Below are 26,594 nucleotides of genomic sequence, written 5' to 3'. Positions count from 1 at the left end.
GCATCTTAATCTGTTCTTGAACTGTATGAAATATCTAGGGCAGGTTTTTTTCCCCTTCAAATTGCGCTAAGATCTGCTGTCGGTGAGTCATACACATCATCGCAGGCTCTAGGCACTTCCAAAGCAGTGCCACGTTAATGCAAAGTAAAATTTGGTTTGTGTAAAATATTCTAAATCACATAAGAGAGACGCAAAAATAACTGGATTTGTGCAGATGGAAGGGTTGCCGTATGCATTGCTGACAGTGTTTGTGTGAGTATGTGTGAAAAAGCAGCATATGAGAATTTTAGGTAGTAACTGTCATCTAAATCCTTTTCCCGCCATTTAACATGCAGTGTAGGTGGTGTGCTCGGGGATTAGGTCTAGCCTTTAATATGTATTTGGCAAGTGCACAAGCTGTAGACTTCCTATTTCGTACTGTATGGGGATCAAACCAATTAAGCCAGTGCAGCTATAGAAACCTCCTAAAAGAATCAAACTTTACCTTCTGTAAATGTTTTCTCTTCTTTAACGCCCATGTGGCATTGAACAGAAATTAACAGTCCTATTGCGATATAATACAATGCAAGCAAACACAGACAAACCCTTCTATCACAATTCACAACAACCAATACACAGTAAATGTCACCATATGGAGGGTAAAATAAAAGAAATTGTTCAAAGCAATCCATCTCACTTCTTACTATGTTCCTTTCCATCTTCAGTTCAATTGGACCAATGCTGCCTTCCATTTAGCGCAGAATATTGAATTGGCATTTTACTAGTAAAAGTGCTGCAGAATGCCAACAGAGATCAACAATCAGGTTCTGGAAGTAGAAACCTCATTCATTTTCTCCATAGGGAAATTGTTTTTTTAACAACAATTTCTTAATGTTTACAGAGAGACCCAAAGTAAGCAATGAGTTTGTTAATTAATGGTATATGCTTTGGTTAAAGCTGGCTTTCAACATTTTTCACTTATTTAAAGTGCTTAAACGGGTCATGAACTGAGAAATCAAAATTCACTGGATCTTTTGACATATACTATACTATACTATAAAAACATCCTGTACGTGAAACTTTCTTGTTAGTCAAAGAACAGCTTATATGTGCCACTTTTTGACATAAGTGTGGCTAAATACCGCCTTCACAGAAGATCAACGCCTGTTTCTACATCACTGCCTGTTTAGCCCCGCCCACCAATTCGCACATGTAGTAGGTAAATGATAAGAGCGGCAAATGCAGGTCTATTCCAAACGAAACCAAACAAAAAAAAAGATGTCTCAGAGGACAAGAAGATGCTGTGCAATGTCAAGTTGTGGAAAAACACAGTCTTTGCATTGCATTCCCTCTGATCTCAACATTTGGAAAGAGGGAATTCACTTTTTTTATTTATACGTCAGTAAGAACTTGATTCTTTGTTCACTTCATTTTACCGCAGATTTGTTTACAAACAAGGCACAATTTGACACAGGATTTTCAGAAAGATTGAAACTAAAAGACTATACTGTTCCGACTATATTGGATCCGACAGTAATGTTGCACCACACAATATAATAGAAATAATAATAGAAAAACATTATAATTGGACAAAATAATAGAAAAGGCAGTTCATCACCCCTTGAAGCAAAACAAGCTAATACTAGCATTACAGTGTCTTTATATATATATTTTTTTAAACATTAGATGAGGTTGAAAGGAGATATAAGGTAGAAAAATTCCTGTTATTCCACATACTGTATCAAATGCAGCATGAGATAACATCCACTTAGTTCAGGTGGGAGCCATCTTGTTTTCTCAGATAGCATGTTGATATGGTATATAATTATATATGGTATATATAATTGAAACAGCAAAGGCTTTTGTGGCTTTTTCATCCTAAGTAATGCGACTCGAATACAAAACCTTCTTAGACTCAAGTTAGTGTACACTGACGGCTCTGCTAATTACACACAAATTGTGTGTTCAGCAAACTTAATTGGGCAGAGAAATATTGAAACAGTGCATGGGGTGAACTCAATCACACAGTAATGCCTCTTAAACCCACTCAGATTCCAGGAAAATAAAAAAAATCATAGACTCTGCGTTGATGTTGAAGGAATGCCGCTCTTAACAGCTTCTCAACATGGTTCTTTAAATGTTGTACAATACAAGAATTAATTTCTTGCGCTACATGTGCATGTACACATTTATCCGATACTAATTTACAGTTCAGCATAATATCCCCAACTGTAATTTGGGGTAAACATTAAATCACAATTGACCATCTTTAGTTTCTTAATGTGTGTACTTTATCCTGTTGTTTATGATTCCTCTGTGCATGTTATTCTAGAAGAAGAAAAAATGCCTTGTGTAACTTGCTCAGCATCTGAATTGACTTTTTTTGGCTGACTTTTTGGCTTAGATCATCTACAGTAGGCCTTGTGGCCTATTGGTATGCAAATTAATATTCAAGTAGTGATTATTTTAGGCTACTATAATAAGTGCCAATAGTTTAATTCTGGTTATTGATTATTTCTTGGATGTAAAATCGCTGTGTTCTGTGAACAAGACACATTTTTGAAATGTGATTTCCAAAGGGTGTCTCCTCTATATGTGGTACAATAGCAGCAAATAGGATCTCCATGGAAAGGGAGAAGGGATTCTTCTCAGGTTGGCCTACAGGAGCTTGAGCCAAAATGCCCAGATGCTTATTAAATGCCGCTCTGGCTCACAGGCGGCTGTAAATTGAACATGTGAGCGTAATTCTGAAAGTCTGTTTGTTGTGTCCAAACACAGACAGTCCTTCTGCTACCCTTCCTTATCTGTACACATTCCTGAGATCAGCCCTTTATAGCTGCCCATCCGTCCCGTTCCATTATGGCTATCCATTTGGTGAAGAGTTCAGAATATTTCTGATGAGGTGAAATAAAAAGGTAAAATAAAAGTTTCAGAACAAAAGTAGACCGTGTTCTATTTTTCTGTTAATGTACTGTATCAGCAAAATAAGTGAACTACAACTACTATATCTTCTATTTCTTGCCTGTAAGGGCAGGCCTGGATTGGCTAATCAGGAGCACCAGGAGGATTCACGGTGGGCCGGTCTGTTTTTTTGGCCGAGAGGGCCGGTGTTGTTATGCCACTTGGTTGAAATATGGATGTTGTCCCTAAACTGCCTCCATAGCAGCCCCACTCTTTTTATTTATTATTTTCTCGCAGCCCATATTATTATTTTAACCAGATCATATCAATAACAAATTCTCAATTGATAATTAATCATTCTTTTTGCACAAGTCATTGTTTTATTGTGAACATAGCCGTTAGAGGAAGGCTTTAAGACCAAGCAGAATCCTCTGCGGGACTCGTGCTGAAGGCAGTTCACTTTCACTATCCGCGTTTTGATTTTGCTAAATCAGTTAGGGCGAATGCAAACAACTTATTGATCATGAGCCCAACATCCAGCAAAGCAGGAAAACATTCCGTCTACCTGAGAGAAGACGTCTTTCATTGTAAGTTAATGCTGTTAAATAGAGAGAGAAAAATACATTAAAAAAAATAATAATTCTAGCGTATTCTTAACCTTGGACCTCATTATTGAAGTACAAATCCAAGCACCAGAAGCGGCCCACACTCTCTAAGTTTTCCTTAATTGAAAATGTTTTAATTTTCATTCATTCAAAGGCTATATGGTTCCAATAATATTTTAGTTAAAATATTTAAGTGCCATTGTTTAATAAAAATGCTTGATTGACTGATGTTTCATAGACCTTCAGTTGTTACGCTTTCAAATTTCATAATAATACGAATAATAAGAGAATAATTGTACCAAAATAGGTTAAACAAAACCATTGTGATTATTTCTAAGAACTTTTTAACTGCAGGCAGACATCCTACTTTATGGTACAGTACAAATATTTGGAATGTCCCTTATTCTGTCCCTCATTTTCTTAAAGAATAAACACTTATTTTCTACAAAAATAAACACTATTTTCTTAAAGAATAAAAGATAAAGAATCACAATTGTCCCTTATTTTCCATTTCTGAAGTTAATCGGCAACACTAATAATGACGTAATTATCTTATGACTCCCCTGACAGCAGCACCTTGCTCAAAAAAAAAAAGATATGCGAGCAAAAAGTAATAAGTAAAAATGGATAATAGAAAGTGCAAAGGCAGCACTGAAAAGGCCAGTACAAAACAACAACAAAAAACAAAGTGAGCCGGTCTAAGGCATGAAACTCCAGGGCTGAAAATGAGTCCCACTCCGGCCCTGTGTAAGGGGATAGTAAACTGTAAAGAAATATTCTGGGTTCAATGCAAGTTATGCTCAGTCGACAGTACTTACAATGGAAGCACTGAAATGGGACCAATTTTTGTCCTTTACTGATTTGCCCCATTCACTTCTACTGTAAGTGCTTTACTGTAACCAGGATTTCACCTTTTTTTTAAGAAAAGAAGAGTCAAGTAGAAATTAAGTGCTGTCAATTGAAGTTAAGTTGTATTCAACCTGCAATATTCCTTTAAAGGAGCCTGGGGTCATTCCAAGGGCAGCCACACAAAAAGCTAACTTACAAAGGAAGATAATAATACCTACAAAGAAGCAGCAGTCAGGTCACAGTCAGTAAAATTTTTACAGTTCTGGATGTGTCTCAAATGATTTCTCATTTGAAACAGCTGTCAATGTTATCTAAAATTGGCCCCATGTGTGTTGTCTTGTCTTTTGTTCTTTGTGTCTCCACTCCCTGTACCCAATATATACTTTGTTTCCTAAATGACCTTAAAATAACCTCACCATGTCCCTTGGCATCGTACAGCTTAAGAGCTAGGCTTCCTTGATAAGGCCATTCACAAGCCTGTGGGACTGAAGCTATGCCAATTATGTCTCCACTGGTTGTTTGCACCATTTTTATCACAGTTTTTCCTCAAATCAATACAAAGATTTGGCCAGCATCAAAAAAATCATACACATGAAGACTACATTTCATCATTTTGGCAACAAAAAAGCCTTTTTGAAGAGTTAGTGCACCTGCTGAGAAGAGTGTGACAGGGTGAATCAAGACGCAAGAGGCAGAGGAAGAACGAACTAATGCAAGAGTTTCTCCAGGATCCACAGACAGTTATGTAAGTACCCACAACCTGTCAAAGCCAGAAAATCCCTTAAGAAGCAGCATAGTCTGTGCAGGAGATGAGAAGGGAGGTCTCAAACACCTCCACATCGGACAGGAAACTTCACAAGAAAGCTGCAGATCAGTACAGATGTTCTACAAATGCTTCAGGCCTCTCAAGCCTAAGCTCTAGAGACCTAGAAGGAAGGAAGCAGGCATTGATAAGTGATTATGATAGTGAAGCAATCCAAGAATATTACATGGACATATGGAAACCAAGATCTCACAACGTCATTCTTGATAAGCAGACTTGCCCCTTCCAATGGCTTCATAAACCTGTTAGGAACTAATTTGGCCTTTCACATATATTGATTTGCTCAGAGTATTGGAGCATAGCTGTAGGTGACAGGCATATTGTACACTCCCTTCATATTTAGAGCTAAACATCATCATTAGCACCAAGTTACGAGAGTGGGCCTAAAGCAGGTTGCTAAGGAACAAAAAAGCTACTTCAGAACGTGCAGTTATTTCTGATTTCCACGTCACAGCTTTTCACACCTCTGAAGAACAATGGCCGAGAATGTGGAGAGGAGACAAGAAGGAGATAATGTGTGATGTTGCCATGGAGTCTTGAATGGAATTACAGTATACTACCATTACCAATGTGAGATGGATGTCATATAAACAAACAATGCTGTGTTTTAAACGTGAGAACGGAAATCTTTAAAAGCTGACACCGTATGATGGCCTACACAATCTCATTATCTGCTATATCTCGTGCCCTCTGTCGCTTTCCTTCTCTTTCACATCCCCCTCTATCTCTCCAGCTTTCCCTATGTCTTATCTCCTTTGCTCTGTTCTTCTTCCTCTCCCAAAGCGAGTAACATATTGGAAATGTCAACCCCTTTCTGCATTGGCCTTTTGCCTTGGGGCACATTACAGTGTCCAGGTCACACCATCTCCCCAGAGAGGCTGAAGAAAGCATTCACATGATTTTATTCTTAGTGAGAGCCAGCTGGAATAGAGAGAGATAGAGGGAGAGAGGGAGAGAGGGAGAGAATTCAATACAAATTCAGAAAATGGGATTTTTTTTTAATTCTGTTCAGTTTGTAGAAGATGTGCACTTTTATTTTATTATTTTATTTTTGTTTAATGGTTGGCTTATATGAATCACTTGGTACCACAGTAATAGACAAAATCAAATAAAATAAACTTAAAATAAAATAAACAAAACTGTAGTTGACCAGTTATATTTTGGTCAGGCAGTCTCTTCATGGGCATGGTTGGGGTTTGGCCTAAATAAGCTGAAAAGTATACAAGACTTTATGCTTATAGTCAGGAGTTATGGTGAAGCGAATATTTGCATCACGTTACTTGCTTTAGATTACTCGTGGGATGTTTTTCATGTCACTCACATGAATAAAAAATAAAAACAATAAAATCTATTTTCTGATTCAATTGGACGTGTCACTAAGCTCTTTGTAGATTGTGCAACAGTGCATCATGCAAATTTTCCACTGGAGTTGAAATTTTGTGGAAAATGTGATTGAGGCGATGTTTTAGTATGGTTTCTGTTTTGGTTTTCAAAACTAATGTGAGACCAGTGAGGTGCTAATTCGGCGAGAGAAGGTGTCAATAAAAGGTCCGTACACCATACTAATCAAGCAATTACAACTGTTTATTGTTGGTGCACACAGCTGATATCAATAATAATGATAATGACCATAGGTAAATGCATAAAAGAATAGAGATAATCAAAAATAAGCACATTAAAGAAGGATAATCATAAGCCAGTGCATAATATATGAATGATCATGAGTAAATGGATAAAAGATAATATTTGTGAATGAATAATACACTAACTTGAGCATACACTAAACCTAAAACCCCAAGCAAAGTATTATAACCAATATACAACCTCAGAACTGTGCCATCATCTTCACTCTTCAAAAGACTGGGGAGCCCGTTTCAGTCACAGTAGAAGACCAACACCTGTCCGAGTAATGCCGGGCGACGTGCACTTATCCCACGGCTGAGCTTCCACTGTTTCTGAAAGAAACCTCATGTTTTATACTTCAAAATTAGGTGCAGGTTAAGAACAACCCTCCAAGTGAGAGAGAAAGCAAGTTGGCCAGACTCCCTCTTCCTCCTAATTGGGTGCACTCGTTTTAGTTACCAAAAGATGAATCATTACTCAGCAACATCTCTGAGGTTTCGCAATAAGTGTATTGTGCCAGAATTCTGCACCTGAATGATCAAACGCCAACAGTTTCCAACCTTATCATGAAGGTCAATGCAACCTCTCTCTCGTACTTTCCCAGGAGATTGTGATGTTGTTTTGCACCAGTTGCAGCCTTGCCCCTAGCATTTCAGTCTCTAAATGTTCATCCGTTGAGCGTACCACAAAAAACAACCCATCTCTTACAGGCGAATATCTCGTGTTCGCAGCAAACGCGTTGCCTGGTTTGTGTCATTCACGTTGCACAGTGCGAATTTGCATCAATTTGCATCTTTGCATTGACTTTGTATAGAATCTACCCGTGCAAATAAATAAATTCACTTTTGGTGTGAGACTAGGTAGCAACAAAATGTGAAACATCTTCACCTTGGATACAGTACAGATAACGTGTTAATTATTGAAAATATCTACAGTTGCTGGTTCAGTATTCAGCAAAAAAAGGCATTCCAGACATCTCACATCATAATAGCTTGTTTCAATCTACAGGCAATGTGTGGTTGGGCCTGCTGGGCTGAATGATCATCGCCAAAGGGTAGGCTATCAGCAGGAAATAAATAAGCCAAGGTACATCTTTTCACAGGCTCTCTCTAGATATATATGGTCATACCGTTCAGAGGGGGACAAGAGACTTGACCGGTTCCACCCAGTAACTGGGTTTTACTACACTTTGCACTGTGCACAGCGTTTTATGTTCACCTTAGCTGCCTCACAGTGTGTGACGGACCCCTGTGTCTTTTCTTCTCAAAGCCCACTGTGCAATCAACACAAACTGCCTTCCCCAAGCCCCAATTGCTAAGACAGAATGCAAGCCCACCTGTAAAGGCCCGCATTTAGAGATGAAAAGAGGACAGGCATCTGCAGGGCATCCACTCTCTATAATGACCACCAGCATAAGGGTGTACATGAAAGTCTGAGTCACTCGCCCAGGCCCCATGAGTGAAGCTTTTACTGGGCCTAGGCTTGCTTTGATCCCTCCCTTGGAGAGGCCAGGAGGAAAATCGCATTAAAAATGTGAGGGTGGAAATCTGATTGGCTTTGTGTAAAAATCCGTAATGCCAAGCTTTCGTTTTGTTGCTGTCTCGCATTGTGTAGGCTTAATGAAGCCCAATGCTGCTGGTGGTAAGAGAGTGCCAGCACACAATGCCCATATGGTGGAGTGCAGAATATTCAATGAAAGTCAACTTGACCTTGTTACAAGTGGATTTCATCTCATTTGTGTCAAGGTGCTTATTAGACATGTTGTGACTTGGAATTATTGTGTCACTTCTGTTTTATGTGACAGGAAATGAAGGAGAGATTTGTTTTCTCTGAAAATGAGCATATTCGCCACTTTATGATGTTAAGGCATCTGTGATGTGGCGCGTTGGAGCTGTGGCTTAGTGGTTACCATTTAAACATGCACATTGATCTATGGGGATCAAGCAGATTATATGTAAAATAATAATAATTTGAGGATCATTGTGTAATGTATATATTGCAACTCTTACAAAAGGACTACTGTATGATTACTGTATTATGGGGATAGTTCACCCAAAAATTTAAATATTGTTAACATTTACTTTTACGAACTAGTCCTAGGTTTTTCGCTCAACCTCAATAAAACCACTGCAGCACATGTATATTTTCTCGATGTAAATATACTAATCAAACTACAAATCTAATGAAAACAAACAAGTGTAGGTAAGTTCTAAAAGTACTAAAATTACTAAAACTTAAACTGAATTTAAAATAAACCTACAAAAAAAATTATGACAAAGCACATAACAAAAGTAGTAAAATTACTAAAGAAATAAAAGGTAATTCCGAATATTAATATGCTATAATAGTATACAAGTTATATTGTAAATAACCCTGAAGTGAATGAAGACTGGGGTTGTCAAGTTTCAAAAAGGAAGCAAAAGCAACATAAAAGTATCATAAATATGGTTCATACTTGTGCACTGCAAGTCATACAATAGCGAAAATGTGTCATTAGTTGCTGGTAATTTTTCACTCCAGTGAACTGTTAATCGTTGAGCCAGTAAGATTTGGTTCAGTTTGATTTGTAAACAGATTACTCAGACTGGCTTCTCTTTCAATCCTTAAATAGCCAGGATATTTAATAAACCTTCACCTTTTGGGTTTGACAAAAGAAAGTCATGTCAATTAGAATGAAGTGATAGTAAGTAAATAATGAAATAATTGTTATTTTTATTGGGTGAACTATTCCTTCAATAATGTAGAGAGGCACCGTGCATCCTCTGAAGTTGCCATTTCGTGGTAATTGCCATGGGTTTAAATGCATCAGTAAGATTTGCTATTATAGTCATGCCTATTGCTCTGATCTTGCTGGTCAAGGGCACTAATGAACAGGTGATAAAGATCAAAGTGGTGTGATCAGCTCTTGTCTTCCTTGTATAGCATTTGATGGTGCCGGTGCTGACGCTCCTTGTACTTCGTCACAAGGTTGCAAGAGGAGGAACAGATGCATGTATGGATAACACACTAAATCAATGTATTATTTCCTTCTTCCTGTGAGTCATATTCAAGACCTCCTTCCAACTGCTGTTCTCCTCCACTCAGGCAGCGAGGTGGAAAAATGGCACTGCTAGCTCTCAGCTAAGAGATGCCACTCATGCTATGCATGGGCAGTATGGGTCCATCCTCATCGTCGCCATGGATACCTCCTTACTGCCCCAGTTGGAAAAGCTTGCCTACACACATGCACAAATTAAATCTCGTAGAACCACTTTTGCACACACGTTTTCATGCACAACCAGTCATTATGCACTCTCACACACATCTGTTTGGCATATGTGCTGAACCAAGAAGACCCCTTATGATCAGTGGACCACTTTACAGTTGCCTTTGAGACCTTTTCAGATTCAAACCCAATCTTTACTCTAGCTGTTTGTTACTTCAACACTCTATGAAAACCATATTAACTTTTATTACTCATTTGCATACATAATTATACACATTTCCAGGCATTTTCTTGCTCATTTATTATAGATTTTAGATGAATCCCCATAATCATTGCAGAGAGGTACACAGATAACAATCTAGAACTGGTACAGCAGGAGGATATACAGTCAAATCTGTATACTTGGACATACTGAAATACAATTTCTAATCTTAGGGTGTTTTTACACATTGTTTGAAGCATTTGGTTTGGAACCTTGTATATTTTAACCATATTGGTGTTACTGTATGTTTTTATTTATTTTTCCAATATTTAATTGTGCATGCTCATTTCCTTTGATTATAGATTTAGATTATTTATGATTCTTTTAAATATTCTTAGGATCTCGCTAATAAGTTATTATGAAAGTATTATTAAGTTGGCTTGAAAATTATACAATTACACCCAGATCCTCACCATCACAATTGGACAGGGACCTCAATGACATGGGACTTTTATTTAAAAATTTTGGTCCATTTTCAAACGTTAGTAGAATATGAAATATTATAACAATTTAGACCCTATTTTGGAAAAATGTTTGGAAGTGCACTTAGTGAGGATCCGTCTTGCAGCATGATTACCATTCAGCATGAGAATTAGAATGCTATTTTGTCCTTTCCAGACATAAAATCCTAATGCAGACTCCAAAAAGCTTCAAAAATGCACTGGAATAAAACACAAGATTGTGACTTCTTTGCTAATAGCAGTGCATCCTCTGAAGTGCTCTGTAGTGCTCTGAACCTGACTGATTTTTCAAAGCAAATTTCAAAAGTTGGTTGTGGGTTTTTTTTTAATGGTGCTCCATTTGGTGCCAAATTGATCTCAGTCTGCTATTTATGCACCGAGACTTGGTGATGCAATCAGATTTCATAAAGCGTTAATATGGTGTACCGCTCCTCATTTTTGTAAACGAGGAGCGCTTGTGAATTGGCTGTGAAATTGGCCATGCAGCTGAGCCGTTTTCTCCCCAAACCCATGGATAATGATGACTCCTACTGCACTTCATTTACATATCTTTTATAAAAGGACACAACTGTAGATGGTTTTGAACTTAAAAACTCAACAATTCAGAAGCTGCATTTCACTGCAGCTCTCTGATGGCCATTCTCTAATTTTCCGTCTCACTTTTCCTTTGTTTATCTTGTCTGTCTCTGAAAATGGAGTTTGGGGACCACAGTTCTGTCACAGCTGATCAGCATTCAAGCATTATTTTCCCAGCCATCAACATCCATATTCATACTCATCAGCCACTGGACAAGGGCTGTAGGAAAGTTCATTTATATGGTAGAATAACAATCATTTTACTTCACATCACCACTACAACGGGCTAAGTAGGCAATGAGAATCTGCCATCCTTAGGCATGACAGAGTCTAAAGCCCGAACCTACTGGAGCGTAAAGCTCGTCTCCTCAAACAACAACACCCCTCATGTTCCTCGCCATGTCTGCTGACGCCCTTTGCCAGGCAGCCAATCCACCAGAGATTATTTAACACATCCTGTTTAATCTCCTTTGTACTGCCTGGCATGTCCCAGGATGAATGTGATTTAGATACAATGTCGTCGTTCCAGTGACAAAATGGTGACCCGGTGGAGCCAGGCTGAGCATGGGAGGTAGATGTGGTGATTCCAGGCTTTCGGACGGGGAATGCAGGCACCCAACTCGAATGGATTTGTTCCTGCGTAGCTTTTGGCAATAACAATGGGAGTTGTGCAGAGGGTTGGAGCAAATAGCTCCCTGATGTGCCTCATGCCTGGTTGTTTGGAGATGGCTGTTACCAGTCCTCCTCCAACACGCCTTCCTTCCCACCCAGGCTGGTTTCTCAATCAGGAGACCCCTCTACACTAAGTTCTTGTATTTAAAGTGAAGTGTCTCATTACTGAACCACTAGTGGCTCCAAATGGAATTGCAAAAATAATGACAGGTTCCCAAATGCTAATAACTTGCACAATGCGTGAATTGTTACTGACCTTTAAGACTCAAAGGATTTTCTTTTAAACCATTTTAAAAGGGTAACCGTAGTCATTTTTGTTCCATGTCAGATAAGACTGCTTTTAGCCAAATTAAAGTTAGACCTTATTTTTGTGTGTGTGGTGTAACTTCATGATACATGTAGGTTTTGTCACCTCAGTCAAGTCTTTAAGTAAAGAATCAAATTGGGTTTTTAACATTTGCTCCAAGGATCCAATCATATTTTGTTGTCATTATGGTATACCAGATTATGGTATTTTGCGGTCTTGATCAGCTTCCTGGTTGAAGTTCAAATCTCTTTCCCCTTAACAATTTGTCATTTGGTGTTCTTTTGCACTTCTTCCCCTTCAATTCATGTCTAATCTCCTTTTGAAAATGTTGATTTAAAATTGGTTTTCTGATTTTCTTTTTTTCATAAAGGATTGTCTCAAAACTTACATTAGCTTGTTTACTACAGAAACCCTTTTCTTAATATATTTGCGAATTTTCCGGTTGAAATCCATGAAGTGAAATACATTTCTGTGAGAAGCAACACTGCATATCACATTGAGATTTGTTTTGAGAGATGTATCTTTAATACGGGTGTGTTTTTTCTTACTGCACTGGCATATTTCCCCCTTCTTTTAGTATAAACACGTTCAAGTAAAAACAAGTTTAAAAAGCAGTAAGAACAAATGCGCTTATTTTCAAGACATAATCTATGAAAACAAGTCTTAATGTGATATTCAGTGTTGCTTCTCAAGTAAAGTATCTTGTTTTAAGGATTTTTAGATGTTTTATTGGAAAACAAATGAAAAAGACCCATTCAAAATTGTGATGTTCCACTGCATTCACATCTTGGCTTTGAACTCAGATAATAGTATTGTCTTCCTTCTCGATTTTGCTTTAGGTCGTTGCTTTTTCCCAAGTTTCTTGTGTGTTTCCACTCTTGTTCTTTAAGATATATCAAATGCAACACCTTGAATTAAGGAATATTCAACTTTGTTGAAGGCAAATGACAAACATCATACCAAAACCAAAAATGACCAAAAGAACCAAAATGTGATAGATCCTAGGTATTTCTTGCTTATGTTACACCCTACCATTTTTGTGAGAGTTTTGTAAACACCAGTCATTCATGTGGATGTAGTCCATTTATTAGCCTTCACCAGTGCTCTCTTTCAGGATAGCATTCATTTGTCCTTAATGGATGTGTGGCTGAGTACTAAATCAGTGACACGTTTCAGTTGGTCATGTGACCCTTGGAGAAACATACCCAGCACTCCATTTTCTATGCCCGTTTTTCTCTCTAAAAATGTGTCTTTCATCCCACACGTATATGAGTAGCCTGTCCTCTCAGTCCCCTCATTTTGAGAGAGAGAACTGTTTACCGCTTTTCTCCATGATCAGACTGTTGGTTGAATCGCTGTTGATATCCACTGAACGCATTGTCTGAAGTTTTTTGAATCCCATTCAGTTTAGAATGAGTCATCACTAAAGTGCCTTGAATAAGGAGAAAAAATCGTTTGTCTTTATCAAGGTAAATCCTGTTTACTCAGGTGGCATTACCAGTAGAGGACAGAATAAAAGGCTGCCTTGGAGATACTGCAATGCCAGAGGTATTGCTTTAAAAAAAGAGAGCTAGAATGGAGTTGTTGAAGCGCAGGGCACGAGTCCTCTTGAAAAGACACAATTTATATGTTTCAGCTTCTGGGAAAGGTTGTGATGCACAAGGACAAAGCTATTGAAGGGACAGATGGATGAGAATAATATCTACAGGATGAATGAGTCACGTTCAGATTTTTTTTTTTTAATGATGTTTTTCAGAAGGTTTTTCAAGTTTTAAGTTTTAACAATACCAGTTATATGAACTTAAAGCACTGGTTTGTTTTTTCATTCATCAAAGTTCAAACACATATCTGCAACCAATCAATATTTTACAATGATTTAAAATGTACGTATATGCTCCATGTAAATGTTTAATTATTTATTTGTTTTTTTTTGAAAAGTCAAACAGTACCAGTCATGCTTAAGTAACTGTATTTAATTTACTGAATAAAATATATACATTTAAATACAGTTATTAAAATATACAATACAGTTGCTTACACACACACACACACACACACATACACACATGCTAATTATGTTTTTGTAGGTTTTGTTTGAAAACTATGCTAATATGTATCAGGGCACTACAGTACATAGTACATATATTGTGTGTTCCTCCTTAGCAGGCACACTTACAGAGTATGTAAGCAAATATTTGAGAATATTTGTCTCCTTACAAGGCAGGGTATCTTTTAGTTGATTACCAAAGACAATCCTGTCTTATTAGTCGTAAACATGGAACAGATTCTGGAGCCGTGCCACAAGGTCGCGATTTAACACAAACATGTGAGTTTATAATTACTCACTCCAGGAGCTGCCGTTACAGCAGAGAGGCAGAGGATGGCAAATGTGTCATGTTGGGATAAGTAATCCAGGCACGCTGCAGAAATCACTTCTTAACTGGGTGCGGCGTGTCTTTCCTCCAGACTTATGATTCTAGCGCAGCGGCACGTCAAAGAAGGAAAGGTGAGGGGGTAGCCTTGAGGAGAAAACAGATTTAAAAAGTCATAGAAAGAGAAGAGAAATGGATAGACTCAACTGGCGACAATAAAAGGCATCTTACTGTTCTTATTTGTCATCCATTCCTCCATCAAACCACTCACTAGGCTCCCCTCAGTCGATTTATATTGCGTTGTGGCCCTGACGTGCACACACACACACACATACACACTCCGTTTGAAATGAAAGGCCACAGTGAGCACAATGTATGACTTGTGAATGGCATTCTTCTGAAGCCAGAAAACCTTGTCTCAGGGGGGTGGCAGTGGGGAAAGATGGGAAAGGTTGTTGTTGGCTGACAGTGCCTGAAGAGTAACTTTGAATAAATGAGAGTGACTTGATGGAGATCAGTGGCACCTTCGCTCAAATGAGCTCCGTTCATAGATAGATATTAGATAGATCAATATTAGATAGGTAGATAGATGGATAGATGGATAGATCTTATACAGTTCTGCTTCTTCAGTAAATTTACCCTAGTAAAAAAAAAAAATTTAAAATACATTTATTTCATACTAAGTACAATTGAAATCTATTAACATATTTACTGTCATATTGATCAAGACTTGCTGATATAAAAATTATAAGTAATAATACTTGTGCACAATGCACATTTCTTAATATTAAGCCTAAATGTGTTTTAATGTCACTTTTGATGAGGATTGTATAATGAGTAATATCGGTCTTTAAATGCAAGATATTTAAAGTGTATCTAAAGTATACTTGCAGTAGTTCCACAAAATCAAATATACTTCTATATATCTTTAGTTGGACTTCAGCACTACTTTCTTACAATTAAAGTACATTAAGTACAAAATTAGTTGTTCCAATTTAGCAGACTTTAATACCAACTTGTGGCCAGATTTACTAAACAGGGCAAATTAGCATTAGAGCTCAATTCCTTAAAAGCGCGATGGGAGGGGAAAATTCTGCGGGTGATTTACTAACAATGTGCACATTAAAGAACACACGAAGCCAGATCATTTCTATAATGACCATCACAATCTACCAAGAACAGCGCAAATTAGTGCCTGCTTTAAGACATGCTTTTTAGGGCATTAAATAATGGCACAAATACCAGTAATTTGACTAGTGCAAACGTTAGTAAATCGTGTTGCGTGATTTGTTTTAATACTCTCCTCTCCACGTAATATTCAATATGGTCAGGCGCAAAAATAACTTGTGTCCACGCCTTTTCAGCGCAAATTCTTCACTGTGCATCTTTAGTAAATCCTGACTGTTTTAACGCCAAAAGATGGTTTAGTGGTTTAAGCTGTTAGTAAATCTGGCCGTTGGTATACTAAAAGTACAATCGCAGGTTGTTGTTTTTTTAAGTATGTTTATATGTAAATGTATTTGTAGTAAACTTAGCATGAAATAAATGTATTTCAAATACATTTTTGTTTATTTATATTTCACTAGGGTATTTAATTTATTGTATATAATATGCATGAGATATTTATTTAAATCAGGGGGGTCACCAAACTTGATCCTGGAGCGCTGGTGTCCTGCAGAGTTTAGCTCCAACCTGGCTCAACACACCTGCTTGGAATTTTCAAGTATACCTAGTAAGACCTTGATTAGCTGGTTCAGCTTTAGAGTTGGAGCTAAACTCTGCAGGACACCGGTCCTCCAGGACCGAGTCTGGTGACTCCTAAATGAACAATATAGTTAGTTAATTAAATATTAGAAGAATAAAAAAGGCAACTTTTTTGGAGTAATGCTAGAACTAAAAAAAAGCCCAACTGATTTTGTTTCAAAACTGTTAATTTGTATCAGGGCTTGCAAGGATTGTTGTTGGCTGACACTGCCTGAAGAGTAACTTCAATCGGCAACTGAAAGCGGCTCAGTGGAAATCAGCAGGGCAGAGTGACACATCTCTCAGATGAGCTGCTTTTGTCTTCCAATATCAGACTATCAAATAGCTGGAGATGAATGTTGGGGATAAAGCAAGAAAAAAGAAGATAAGTCACAGAATCATTTATTCCCGTCTGTCATGCTGTGCTCTGCCCAAGTTATCCACCGCAATGCATCCCTAACAGTGCATGTTTACATATTGCGACGTCAACGCGGAGGTCACCTCAGTATAATGAGTCGGCCGCAGTCGAGGCAGATGGCCGGCTCTGGTCTCCCTCCAGCTAAGGAGGTCTTGTGCTTTGGACTCAGGCTTTGGAGGTCTGGAGGGAGGGATGGTTCCCAATCATTTCGGAGGCTGTTAGCCAGCTATTCTGCAGTGATTGTGGTAGGACGTGCCAGAGCTAGTGCACCCTGCTTGTCTGACAATCACACCCTCATCATTGCTCTGACAACCTGCTCTGTTTCACTCCAGGGTGAAAGCTGCCCCAGTCATTTCTAAACATAATGATCTGTTTCTTTTAGCAAATATTACCAGCTGTATTTCAACATTTTATTATGAGATTTCGCATAATGACTGCAAACTCTGAGGCAAATTATCCCTGTAGGTTTTGAATACCATTATTAACAGAAATTGGTCACAGTTATTTGTTGGTTGGGACGTCAGAAATGGAGAAGGCTTTGTTCATGAACATTAATTAGGTGAAAAACAAATATTTGATTTTATTTGACGATTTCTGACAGTAGTCCACTCTAAGAGATCAAGTTTGTAGTATTGTCAGTAAAAACTGAAATTAAACTCAAACCAGATTAAGATTAGAAATGTTTAAAAAAAATCCTTTACACAGCATAATAATAATAATAATGATAATAGAGAATTTATTTAATGTTCCTTCAGTGTCAATAAATATTGTTCCATTAAGATGAAAAATTATTTTTAATTAAGACTCAATTATGAATAATAATAGATAATTTATTTAATTATTGTTCTTTGTTAGTAAATATTGTTACAGCCAAATCAGTAACTATTTTCAGTCAAGTCTCCGTTAATAATAATAATAATGCTGTTTTTATTAGTTTTTTTTTTTTTTTTTTTTATCGCATCATTCCAAGGATTTGTTTGGATAAATGCATGGGTCAGTAATCTGAATTAAGTTGAGTCTTGTGTTGGTGTAGTGCTAATGATTTCCTTTAGCGTATGAGGGATTTGTGGGTTTTAAAGTGGCCTAAAATATCTTATTAATATCAGTGGATCTATATTAGCAGCAGAAACATATTTGTTTGTATTTTATCTAGTGGTTTCACTAGAATGGAAAGACAACCATGGAAAATCGATAGACTGCAGTGCCAGGAGAGAACATTGCTACTGTCACTTTCCACCACTGATGGCAACATTAAAAATAAATTCTAGTACCAGATCTCCAGTCGTTATAACACGGATGCAGTGAAGCTCCTGCTAGGCACTTGTATGTGCTGCTTCTTTTTTAGACACATCTCAGTGAGCCATTTCACAGAGTAGTAGGGACAAAATTGGCCATGGTTAAAAGTGGTGGGGCCATCCTAAATGACACCTATGACTGTAACATTATAACCGAATTCTATGTCTCATTTTGGGGTGTCTGTCTTGGGAAATAGTTTAGGATGTGTCTATGTACTACATGGGCCTACATGCACACCAGTAGACATAACTGGGTCTTGGGTGTCCTCCTGGATAATCATCAAATGGATGCCTGTCACAATTGGCAGTGGCAAGTCACATGGGTCAGCAGGCTCTACAGCTCAAAGCTCAAACTGTATTACAATCGCAATATCTCTGCTGTAATACACACTACTGCTCCTACACAGCTTTTAATCAAAGGCCACGGAGTTGTTGTCTCCATGTCTTGCTTGTTGTTACATATCGGGACGTGAAAGCAATTAATAGACATGGATTGAATTTAATCCCCTTTCCTCTGTTCTGAAACACATGGATATGAAATATGCCACAGTGCCATCTGCAGCGGTTGCGCTGGGTGGCCTCATGATAGCACGTAAACGCATTCTGGCTGCTTGTAGGCTAACATCATTCAACGCAGGCTTTGGTTCTGTTACAGTCATTGACCTTTTAAGAGGTGCTGTGCACAGGCATGTAATGAGAAATGCTGAGCTAGGGTAAGCATAGATGACTGAACAAAAACAGGGCATGGAAATCACACTTTTACTTTCCAATATGACCAAAAAAAAGAATAAAAAAAAGAAAAGAAAATGTTATGTGATGCTGTGTGTTTTCTGGGTGGTTGCTAAGTGGTTACTTACAAACCACAAGTACAAAGAGCTCAACCTTATAGGTCTGGGGTTATTTTTCGTGATCACAAAAGCCATACTATTTAAGGCTTTTAAAGTTAATGAAAAGCATATATTTTTCTTATCCATTCTTATCTATAACTAGGGCTGGGCATTGTTCAAAAATTTTCAATATTGGCACCGATACCTTGACTTCAATATCGGTTCCTGAACGATACTTTTTTCAATATTTTATCCATTTTATCAAGATTACATTGCACAAAAAAGCACAAAGGAACAAACTGTAACCAACAAAATGAATAAGTGCAAATAGTTTTTATAACGTTCAAATAGTTTTCAGTTTCCTCGTCTTTTAGGCTATGTTTACACTAGTGCATTTTCCATTTTAAAACACATAGCATTCAGAATCATAATTTCTATTAATTTTCCACTAATTTGCTGATGAGCATTAGCTGATTCCAGTGCTGTCATTGAGTTTTCTCTTCCGCGATCGCTGTTTTGGCTAAGAAGACACTCAATCGCTGTTCATATGTTAATTATAGGCCTATTACACATTCATAACCCGCCATCTCCAATGACGGTGCATTACACTTGCACCCACAAAAACATGTCTATGGATGAAACATGAAGCTAATAAACACATGATTACAACAGTATATGATTTGTATGTGATTTTCATGAGGTTCTGTCTATTTTTCATAACAATAAAGGTTGTTTACATGAGAAATGCTAATCAGGTGTAGCGATTAGCATGATATAAAAGTCTAAAAGTTTATATAAATAGCATATTTCAGCAACATGGCCAAAACACACATTAGAAGTTATTACAAACACACAATGGTGGTTTTAAGTCAGTTTTGAGTACAAGTGTAGTATAAATCTTAAAAATTGCTTTATGAAGCATGATGTTACAGTGTGCATGAATGGTCACATGCGTTTTCGGTCATGTATTGTGGACTGAGATATTTTCTGAACGCAGTGGAAACACCAGTATGGACTAAGATTTTGTTTTCGTTTTGAAACGCCGGTTTAAAACAAAAGCACATTAGGGTAAATGTGGCCTTGTGGCTACATTGTTCAATCGAGGCAATTCGTATCGAACTCGATAACCATGAAATTGTCTGGTGATGAAACGGCTTAGTAAATTAAACTTTGAAGGTCAATGTGAAATTTTTTCAAATGGGATCATTTTTGAAAAGAAAACTTGAAAATACTAAAATGTGAGTAAACAAAAAGCTGACTAAGACCACTTGGCAATATGTTGGCAAAGTTAACATTGGCATTTCATTCTCATTTTAATGCGACCCCATTTTCAGCAAGAACTGCAAAGAATGTAAACGAGGACACGGCAGCTTCCCAAACAGATACAATGATGGAGAGCAGAACTGAAGGAATGAAAGAGAATGAGGGATGAAGAGAGAAGCCACTCATGAAAGGAAACTGTAAGAGACAAGGATGTTGAATGACAAGTCATTCTTTCACAGCCACAAGCATAAAAAAACATCTGAAACTAATTAACTGGTGAGGTAGACGGCAGACGAACGGGCATCGGGGACCATCATTGTGCCACTCGTGTCGTTTGCTTCGAGAGCTTGTCGGTAGCAACTGTCAGATTGCTGGCGCTTCATTGATTGGTGGGCAGGGATGCTGGGCATTCTCATGCTTACAGCCTCTGCATTATACAGGATGATTTACACGCCGAAGCAGCTGTTCGTTCTGGCAGCGGTTCAGACCTCACATAAGTAGTTTCAAAGCAACTCTAATGGACTCAAAGCTTGAACACGACCACAGCAGGGCAACAGGGACAAGTGATACCAAAAGCACACCGCAAAGTGTGGGTCAACATCAGCGACATTCAGAAACACTTCTTCTACTAATTATATATTAACACTGATGTTGATTTAGCAAAAGCAGCTTATATCTATTTTTATATATATATTATTGTAAGAGCGTTTACATAAAGGAAGTGTTACCAATACATTTTCCATTTTTTTGCCACCATTTTTGGCAAATTTCCAAAATGCAAATTTCCAAGTGTTTGCTTTAACAATTTATGAGCTTTCCCAAATAAAACATTCCTTAAGGCGTTTACATGATCTTGCCATGATCTTATTAAGCAGAGATTATGTAAGACTGTGTCTTATGTAAAAACACGCATTGTCAGTCTTTTCTTCACAAATAGGCTGCCTTTCTATGCAAATTATATTTGAATTGTGTCCTTGTTATTTATTGAAAACATTTGATTTATTTTAAAATATTTTTTTTTAAATACATGTTTGCGCTGTTACCTGATTTAAATATTTTTTCAGTGAGTCCACATTTAAACAATGCAGTCAGTGTGTGCAAGTAAACAGTAACAGCAGGTACACTTCATTCTTCATGAATTCCCCCCTTTATGTTAATACAAGAGAAATAATTCAGTAGATCTTGCCATTCTTGTCCCAGTGCCAACAAAGGTGTTATTTATTCGCCTGATAAAAGATTGGGCTTTTGTTTTCTTTTTTCCATATGTGACTTGTCTATCCATGCATTTCCACACCTGCCAGTCTGAAGTAATAGCTTTTAATCTCTGCATCAAAGCCTGGATAAAGAGCCTCTGAGGAGAGAGAGGATATGGATGAGAAACTCGGTTTGTTCCTCCTCCCTCCATGGCTTTCTCTTTCTCATAGCTGTTGCTGCTGTGTGCACACTATGTTATCAATTACCTGGGCTTCACCACTGACAAAGACGAATCACTTTTTCATTTTCACATTAAAAACACGAAAATTATCTAGTCTGTGTGAGCTTGTCCATATGATTACTTTAAATAGTCACCTCAACAATCTGCTGTGCTTGGCAGCCACATGCTGCCCGTTGAATAGCACAATTCGTCCTAGTATTCAAATAGCTTTATCCAACTGTGTGCGTTTTCTGTTTGCTTTCAAGAGAATTCTGTGTCGGTTTTAAAAGGAACAGTTCATCCAAAAATGAAAAGGATGTTGTTGTTCCATGTTTTTTATTCTTTTTTTGTCTATGGAGCACAAAAGGACAATTTTAAAGAATTGCTACATGGCTAATTTCAGTACAACAGCAGCACATAGTGACTGCAGCACTATAAAAGCACAATAATAGTGGTCTATATAAAAAAGATTCCAAGTCTTATAAGGTCATATGAAAGTTTTGCATGAGAAACAAACCCCAGTTCATTATTTATTCTTTCTTTCTTTCTTTCTTTCTTTCTTTCTTTCTTTCTTTCTTTCTTTTTATTTATAGAGCACTTTCACACAACTACCAGTTGATCCAAAGTGCTGTACAGTACAGCTAAAAATACAACAAATATAAAACCAAAGTACATCACAACACAATATAACAATACAATTGACAAGGCTATGTAAAAGCTATTGACAGAAGATGGTTTTTAAGCTGGCACTTAAAAACCGGCAAGGAGGGCGCAGCTCTAATAGAAGCTGGTAAATTGTTCCACAGAGTGGGGCCAGCAACAGCAAAGGCTCGATCACCTCTGCAGCGAAGCCTCGATCTAGGAACAGAGAGGAGACCAAGGTTACTGGATCTTAGGGATCTGTTAGGTTTATAGGTAGAAATTGCCTCAGAAAGATAGGACGGGGCGAGATTATGCAGAGATTTAAAAACAAAAATTAAAATTTTAAAGATAATTCTAAATTTAACTGGTAACCAGTTTAGTGAAATGAGAATGGGCGAGATGTGATCGAACCTTCGTCTGCCTGTCATTAATCTTGCAGCAGCGTTTTGGACCATCTGCAGACGCATTATAGAAGACTGACTTATACCATAGTATAGTGAATTACAATAGTCTAAACGAGATAAAACAAACAAGTGAATAATCTGTTCAAACTGTTTTACAGAGAGTAAGGATTTAATTTTGGATAAACGCTGTAAGTGGAAGAAACTTGATTTGACCACTGCGGTAATTTGTTTCTCAAAACCCAGGTTACAGTCAAAAAGAACACCAAGATTTTTGGCACAGGGTGTAAGGTAGGAAGAGAGATGACCAAAGTGAAGGGCACAGTCTTCATATGACTTTAAACCAAACAGAATGATTTCAGTTTTGTTCTCGTTTAACACTAAAAGATTCTGCTTTAGCCATATTTGCAATTCGTTTAAACAATTCAACAGAGGTCCTAAAAATTCTTTACTTTTGTGTTTCAAGGGAAAGTACAACTGAGTATCATCCGCATATAAGTGGAAGGACACTCCATATTTCTCAAAGATAGCACCCATTGGTAGCATGAATATAGAAAATAAAACTGGGGCAAGAATTGAGCCCTGAGGCACCCCACAGACAAGTGGGTGTGAGGACGAACTATGTTGGCCAATGGAGACACTAAAACTTCTGTTTGCTAAGAAAGATTGAAACCATTTCAATACCTTTCCTTGTAACCCAACACAACTCTCCAACCTTGAAATCAAGATCGTGTGGTCAACCATATCAAATGCAGAGCTTAAGTCTAGAAGCACCAAAGCTACAGCATTCCCTTTATCTGTTTCTATTAAAATATCATTTACAACTTTTAGAAGTGCAGTTTCCGTGCTGTGTTGAGACTTAAAACCCGATTGGAATTTTTCAAGAATATTATTTGACATCAAATGGGACTGTAGCTGAGTCAACACAGTTTTCTCAAGGATCTTTGAAAGAAATGGCAAATTTGATATAGGCCTGAAATTATTAAAATTTGAAGAATCAAGATTAGGCCTCTTTAATAATGGAGTTACTGTAGCTGTTTTTAAGCAGTCAGGAACAACCCCAGTAGTTAAACTAGTATTAAAGATTGATAGAAGATCGTGTCCAATGATATTGAAAATCTGTTTTAAAAATCTAGATGGAATAATATCTTGAGAAGACGAAGTTGGTCTTAGACGTTCAACAATGCCTTTACAGAATTCAAAGGAAACAGGCTGAAAGTTATTCCATAGCACTTGACCACTTGATCTCACAGGTTGGGCCGAGTTCCCCAAGGGCAAGTTAGATCTTAATTGAAAGGATTTCTCGTTAAAAAATGTACAAAATTGTTCACACAGTGATACGGAAGAATCAGGAAAAATGATGACAGGGGGACTGAGCACGGAGTCAATAGCAGAGAAGAGTGCCTTAGGTCTGTGAGAGTTGTCACTAATAAACTCAGATAGATACTTGGACTTGGCGGCCTTAACAGCTCTCTGATACACAAATAAGGAATCTCTCCAAATTTCATAAGAGACCTGTAATTTATCCTTGCACCATTTTCGCTCTGCTCTTCTACAGGCCTTTCTAAACAAACGAGTTGAATCATTAAGCCAAGGCTGATGTTTGGTGACAATACGTTTAGGTTTTAACGGAGCGATGAGATTCAAAGTAGACAAACATTTTTGATTAAAGAAATCAAAAAGTCTGTTCACATCCTGCAGAGAAGAGAACAATTCAGGCAAAGGTGGATCAGTTATAGCGTAGGAGGATGCAAATCTCTCACATGACTGAGTGGAGAAATAACGATTCAAACGAGTTACTGGACATGAGGCAGCAACTGGATCAGGAAGATGAGAAGAAAAAAGTACCAATCTGTGGTCAGAAAAACAAGTTTCAGTGATTTCAATGTCCGAAATTTGAAATCCACGTGAAAAAACCAAATCCAACGTGTGACCATGAGCATGAGTAGGCTCTTGCACCCACTGCACAAAATCAAGTGAGTCAATAAGATTTTTAAATTCAGTCACCAGAGGCTTAGTGGGGCAACATAAATGGATATTAAAATCACCCAACACTACGATGTGATCAAACCGAGGAATCAGTTCTCCAAGTAAATCAGAAAAATCATTTAAAAAAACATTGTTAATACGCGGTGGACGATAGATATTAACACAAAGGACTGGACGTGCCAAATCTATTTGAAGAAGCTGTACCTCAAAGCTCGAATAAACACCAGACTGAATAATACGTGTAATGAAGTTTCGTTTAAAAACAGCTGCCAGTCCTCCTCCACGTCCAGTTTTCCTGGGGCAATTATAAAAGGTGCAATCCAGAGGAACAAGTTCAGAAAAGGGACTGAAATCTCCCTCTTTAACCCAAGTTTCCGTCAAAAATATAAAATCCAAATCCTTTGAAGTAAATAAATCGTGCAGGATAAAAGTTTTATTGACCAAGGAACGAACGTTAAGTAATCCCATTCTGATCGGCGGGGACTTGCAGGGCGAAGAATGACCTCGATTCAGTCGACGGAGAACGCCGTGGTTAACACCTCCACCACGAATCCGGGGAGAGATGGGGCGCGCAGACACATCCAGGAAGCCGGGGGCAATCGGACGAATCCACCGATAGGGCTGCTCCAGCGAACGTCTTGCCATATAACGACCAGAGGCGGGCCAAGAAGCCAGTGAGGGAAAGTCAGAAAGCTGAGTAAATCCAGAGAGTAAACCGGACTTAATCCTGGTAGTAACACCAGCCCGCTTCCCTCGTCTTCTGCGACGCCTTCTCCGCGGCACGTCGAAGGGCCGTCGACACAGAAAATCGGGAATGTTCGGAGCGAACGGCGGTGGACGCGTATAAGCTCCACTCCACTCGGCATCAGATGAATAAGAGACTAACTTTCCAATATCAAGTAATGTTTGACGGTCATAGGTTAACAGTATAGAGTTCACAGTAGTTAAAACTGATGTTAAGATAAGTAAAATAGCCAATGTCAACATATAAAATGAACAGGACAGACGACTCGCCACACACACCGGCGCCATCTTGTCATCTTGCCATCTTATTCACTACTGAAGTCATTATTCACTGATAATCTTTCCCTCTAGGGAGCTGTTAAGTAAACATCCGCTGCGACCGAATCATTGAGTCAGTGAGTTGGCCAGAAAACTGTATAAGTCTGATTCATGAACAAATCATTTAGTCACATCTGTACACCAGATCAGTAGGTTCAGGAGCCATGTGACACTAAATGACAATAGTTTTCACAAATATATAAGAAAGCATGTTGTTCAAGTTGTAATACGCAGATTCACAAACGATGCTGTAGAACTACAGTGGAGAGGAAGATTTACAGTCGTGTCCGAATATGCTGACTTCCTTGCTATATATGCAGGTTGTGAAAAACTGGAGTAGTATGTCTGAATTCATTGTATTTAAAAAAGAGGCGAAAAATTTCCTACCGTTATAACTTCTTATCATATGTATGACTTCAGAAAACTTTAATATAAATTTAATATTAATATAATATAAAATTAATATGAATGTAGACCAAATAATTTCAAATTAGTTTAAAAGAAAAATATAATAGACCGCATTTTATGGTGAATTTATAATGAGGTTTTTTCTATGTTGTCTTGTCATGTTTGGAACGACACAAGGGTGAGTAAATAATGACATACTGGAATTTTTTATTTTTTTTTGGGTGTGTACTATCCAGAGCCCTTCTTGTTGTTACTCCATCCTTGTTCACCTGCTCTATTGGCAGCATTTTTAGCCCAAGCCCATGACTGGGAGCACCTGTGGTGTGAAGATGTCTGACTGCTCTTTATCCCATTTCCACAGCACATTACACAATTTAAGTAGCCTGCAAATGAACACATAGGACGTCAGCTGTGAAACCAACCTGTCGATACCAAACTCGTCTTCCCCACTGAGAGAGTGCGATTACCCAGCTGATTGGAAAATCAACAGGAGGAAA

At 37.9% G+C, this 26,594-nt stretch overlaps 1 protein-coding gene across 2 annotated transcripts in view; it reads left to right on the top strand.

The window, feature by feature from the left end:
- LOC306858349 (synaptotagmin-1-like) overlaps positions 1-26,594 on the top strand; it is a 202,638-nt gene that overhangs the window by 78,338 nt on the left and 97,706 nt on the right. The gene's annotated exons all lie outside the window — the stretch shown is intronic.

This window comes from Barbus barbus (assembly GCF_936440315.1).
Source record: "Barbus barbus genome assembly, chromosome: 39".
NCBI classification, from domain to species: domain Eukaryota; kingdom Metazoa; phylum Chordata; class Actinopteri; order Cypriniformes; family Cyprinidae; genus Barbus; species Barbus barbus.
Note: the sequence above shows the minus strand (reverse complement) of the source record. Positions and strands in the feature narration are given on the sequence as shown.